The sequence below is a fragment of the Moschus berezovskii genome, chromosome 13, assembly GCF_049115385.1.
Source record: "Moschus berezovskii isolate FMDL1 chromosome 13, NW_MosBer_1.0, whole genome shotgun sequence".
NCBI classification, from domain to species: Eukaryota; Metazoa; Chordata; class Mammalia; order Artiodactyla; family Moschidae; genus Moschus; species Moschus berezovskii.
Window position 1 is genome coordinate 44,660,861 of NC_142472.1, and position 5,541 is coordinate 44,666,401.

A 5,541-nucleotide genomic window follows, 5' to 3' on the forward strand; every position below is an offset into this window, starting at 1 on the left:
GACTTGTATAGTCAAGAAATAAAATAGAAGTAAAAAGATCTACAAAATCAGCCCCAAACAATTAGAAAATTGCAATAGGAACATATATATCAATAATTACTTTAAATGTAAATGGATTAGATGTTCCAACCAAAAGACACAGACTGGCTGAATGAGTACAAAAACAAGATCCATATATATGCAATCTACAAGAAACCCACTTCAGATCTCAAGACACATGTAGTCAGAAAGAGGATGGAAAAACATATTCCATGCAAATGGGAAGCAAAAGAAAGCTAGAGTATCAATCCTCATATCAGAAAAAATAGACTTTAAAATAAAGATTACAAGAGATAAGGAAGGACATTACATAATGCTCAAGGTATCAATCCAAGAAGAAGACATAACAATTGTAAATATCTATGCACCCAACATAGGAGCACCTCAATCATAGGACAAACACTAACAAATATAAATGGAGAAATTGATAGTAACACAAAAGTAGTAGGAGATTTTAACACCCTACTCACACCAATGGACAGATCATCAAAACAGAAAATAAGGAAACACAAGTCTTAAATGATACATTAGATAAGATGGATCTTATTGATATCTTCGGGACATTCCATCCAAATGCAGAAGAATGCACCTTCTTTTCAAGTGCACATGGAACATTCTCCAGGATAGACCACATTTTGGTCACAAATCAAGCCTAAGTAAATTTAAGAAAATTGAAATCATATCAAGCATCTTCTCCAACCACAAAACTCTGAGACTAGATATCAATTACAAGAAAAAATCTGCAAGAAACACAAATACATGGAAATTAAATAACATGCTTCTAAATAACCAACAGGTTACTGAAGAAATTAAAACGGAAATTTAAAAAAAATTATAAAAACAAATGACAATGAGAACACAACTCAAAACCTATGGGATGCAGCAAAAGCAGTTCTAAGAGGGAAGTTTATTGCAATACAATCCCACCTCAATTAACAAGAAAAACATTGAATAGACAACTTAACTTTACACCTAAAGCAACTGGAAAATGAATTTAAAAAAATAGTAGAAGGAAAGAAATCATAAAGATTTGAGCAGAAATAAATGGGAAAAAATTAAATAAACATAGTAAAGATTAATAAAACTAAAAGCTGGTCCTTTGAGAAGAAGATAAACAAAACTGACAAACACTTAGCCACACTCATCAATTAAAAAAAAATCCTATCAACAAAATTAGAAATGAAAAAGCAGAGGTTACAACAGACAATGCAGAAATACAAAGAGTCATAAGAAACTATTATGAACAACTATATAGAAATAAAATAGATAACCTGGAAGAAATGGACAGATTCTTAGAAAAGTTCAATCTTCCAAGAACCAGGAAGAAATATAAATTATGAACAACCCAATTACAAACACTGAAATTGAAGCTGTGATAAAAAGTTGCCCCAGAAACAAAAGCCCAGGACCAGATGGCTTCACAGGAGAATTCCATCAAACATTTAGAGAAGAGCTAATGCATATCTTTCCAAAATGCTTTCAAAAAATTGCAGAGAAAGGAACACGGCCAAATTCATTCTCTGAGACCACCACCACCCTGATACCAAAACCAGACAAAGACGACACAGAAAAAGAAAAATCTTGGCCAATATCAATCATGGACATAGATGCAAAAATTCTCAACAAAATTTTAGCAAACAAAATTCAGCAAACACATCAAAAAGCTCATACATCATGATCAAGTTTGGTTTATTCCAGGAATGCAAGGATTCTTCAATATATGCAAATCAATGTGATACACCATATTAACAAACTGAAAGATAAAAATCATATGATCATCTTAATAGTTGCAGAAAAACCCTTTGACAAAATTCATCACATATTTATGCTTAAAACTCTTCAAAAACTGGGCTAGAAGGAACGAACCTCAACGTAATAAAGGCCATATATGATAAGCCTACAGCAAACATTATTCTCAATGGTGGAAAATCTGAGGGCATTCCTCTAAGATCAGGAACAAGACAAGGGTGTCCACTTTCACCACTATTATTTAATATATTTCTGGAAGTCCTAGCTACAGCAATCAGAGAAGAAAAATAAATAAATAAAAGGAATTCAGATTGGAAAAGAAGCAGTAAAGCTCTCATGGCTTGCAGATAACATGATACCATACATAGAGAACCCTAAAAATAATATCAGAAAATTACTAGAGCAAATCAGTGAATTTAGCAAAGTTGCAGGATACAAAATTAACACAGAAATCACTTGCATTTCTATATACTAACAATGAAAAATCAGAAAGAGCAATTAAGGAGTCAATCCCATTCACCATTGCAAAAAAAAGAATTAAATATTCAGGAATAAACTTACCTAATGAGATGAAAGAACTGTACACAGAAAATTATAAGATATAAATGAAAGAAATCAAAGATGACATAAATAGATGGAGTATTTCATGTTCCTACATATGAAGAATCAATATTGTGAAAATGACTGTACTACAAAATGAAATCAACAGATTAAAAACAATCCCTATTAAATTACCAATGCCATTTTTCACAGAACTAAAACAAAGCATTTCAAAATTCATATGGAAACACAAAAGACCCTGAACATCCAAAACACTCTTAAGAAAGAATGGAGCTGGAGGAATCAAGCTTCCTGACTTCAGGTTATATTACAAAGCTACAGTCTTCAAGAGAGTATGGCACTGGCCCAAAAACAGAAATATGGACCAATGGAGCAAGATAGAAAGCCCATAAATAAATCCATACACCTATGGATACCTTATTTTTGACAAAGGAGGCAAGAATATACAGTGGGGCAAAGAGCCTATTCAATAAATGGTGATGGGAAAACTGGACAGTTACATGTAAAAAAATGAAATTAGAACACTTCTTAACACCATAGACAAAGATAAACTCAAATTGGATGAAAGACCTAAATTTAAGAGCAGAAACTATAAAACTCTTAGAGGAAAACATAGGCAGAACACTCGATGACATAAATCAAACCAAGATCCCCTATGACCCACCTCTTAGAGTAATGGAAATAAAAACAAAAGTAAAGAGGTGGGACTTGATTAAACTTAAAAGCTTTTACATAGCAAAAGAAGCTATAAATAAAGTGAAAACAAAACCCTCAGAAAATAATACTAAATGAAACAACTTGCAAAGGATTAATTTCCAAAATATACAAGCAGCTCATACAACTCAATACCAGAAAAGCAAACAACCCAATCAAAAACTGGGAAAAAGACCTAAACAGACATTTCTCCAAAAAATACATACAGATGGCTAACAAACACATGAAAAGATGCTCAATATTGATCATTATTAGAGAAATCCAAATCAAAACTACAATGAGATATCACCTCACACTGCTCAGAATGGCCTTGATCAAAAAGTCTACAAACAATAAATGCTGAGGAGAGTGTGGAGAAAAGGGAACACTCTTGCACTGTTGGTGAGAATGTAAATCAATGCAGCCACTATAGAAGACGGTATGGACATTCCTTAAGAAACTAGGAATAAAACCACCATATGACCAGAAATCCCACTCCTAGGCACATACGATGAGGAAATAAAAATTGAAACAGAAACATGTATCTCATTGTTCATTGCAACACTATTTAAAATAGCTAGAATATGGAAGCAACCTAGATGTCCATCGACAGATGAATGGCTAAAGAAGTTGTTGTATATATACACAGTGGAATGTTACTCAGCCATAAAAAAGGAAAGCATTTGAGTTAGTTCTCATGAGGTGGAAGAACCTAGAACCATTATACAGAGTGAAGTGAGTCAGAAAGAGAAAGATAAATACTGTATTCTAACACATATATATGGAATCTAGAAAAATGGTACAGAAGAATTTATTCACAGGGCGATGGTGGAGAAACATACAAAGAGAATAGACTTATGGACATGGGAAGAGGGGAGGAGAGGGTGAGATATATGGAAAGAGTAACATGGAAACTTATATTACCATATGTAAAATAGATAGCCAACAGGAATTTGCTGTATGACTCAGGAAACTCAAATGGGGGCTCTGTATCAACCTAGAGGGATGGAATGGGGAGGGAGATGGAAGGGAGTTTCAAAAGTGAGGGGATATATGTATACCTATGACTGATTCATGCTGAGGTTTGACAGAAAATAGCAAAATTCTGTAAAGCAATTATCCTTCAATAAAAAAAATATTAATAAATAAAGACAATTTTCAGCATTGGGTGACACTTAAAAGAAGCATCAGTTCAATGTTAAAGCTTTGAAAATTAACACAGTTTTTTAATGTAGCTTTCTGCCAGGAGATGATCAACATAGCATTACATTAAAAATAAAATAGATAAAGGCAGTTAGCATTGTCTTTATACATATGTCTTTTCACTGTTGTGCTCTTTTCTTTTTTATGAGTTAAGCAGAGTTTTTTTTTTTTTTTTATTTTAAGAAAATATAACCTAAAACAATTCAACCACAATATGTGAAAGTTAAGTGACAATATGTATTGTACTTTTTTCTAACATTTTCTTTTTCACTCAACTTCCTTTGTCTCTCCCTTCTCTATGTATTCCACTTTTATAATTTCTCATTTTTCATCTCTTTTTCTTTCTCATTCTTTCTCATGTATCACTGTATGGTTTGTTCTATCTTTAGCCTTTCAATTGAAGACTAAGGAGTTTCCAGCCACAGGACTGGAAAAGGTCACTTTCCATTTCAATCTCAAAGAAAGGCAATGTCAAACAATGCTCAAACTATTGCTCAATTGCACTCATCTCACATGATGGCAAATTGATGCTTAAAATTTTCCAAGCCAGGCTTCAGCAATACATGAATTGTGAAAGTACACATTTTCAAGCTGGTTTTAGAAAAAGCAAAGGAACCAGAGATCAAATTGCGAACATCTACTGGATCATCGAAAAAGCATGAGAGTTCCCGAAAAATATCTATTATTTCTGCTTTATTGACTATGCCAAAGCCTTTGACTGTGTGGATCACAATAAACTGTGGAAAATTCTGAAAGAGATGGGAATACCAGACCACCTGACCTGCCTCTTGAGAAATCTGTATGCAGGTCAGGAAGTAACAGTCAGAACTGAACATGGAACAACAGACTGGTTCCAAATAGGAAAAGGAATACTTCAACGCTGTATATTGTCACCCTGCTTATTTAACTTATATGCAGAGTACATCATGAGAAACCTGGGCTGGAGGAAGCACAAGCTGGAATCAAGATTGCCAGGAGAATTATCAATAACCTCAGATATGCAGATGATACCACCCTTATGGCAGAAAGCAAAGAAGAACTAAAGATCCTCTTGATGAAAGTGAAAGTGGAGAGTGAAACAGTTGACTTAAAGCTCAACAATTAGAAAACTAAGATCATGTCATCCCAGTCCCATCACTTCATGGGAAATAGATGGGGAAACAGTGGAAAGAGTGGCTGAGTTTATTTTTCTGGGCTCCAAAATCACTGAAGATGGTGATTGCAGCCATGAAATTAAAAGATGCTTACTCCTTGGAAGGAAAGTTATGACCAACCTAGATAGCATATTAAAAAGCA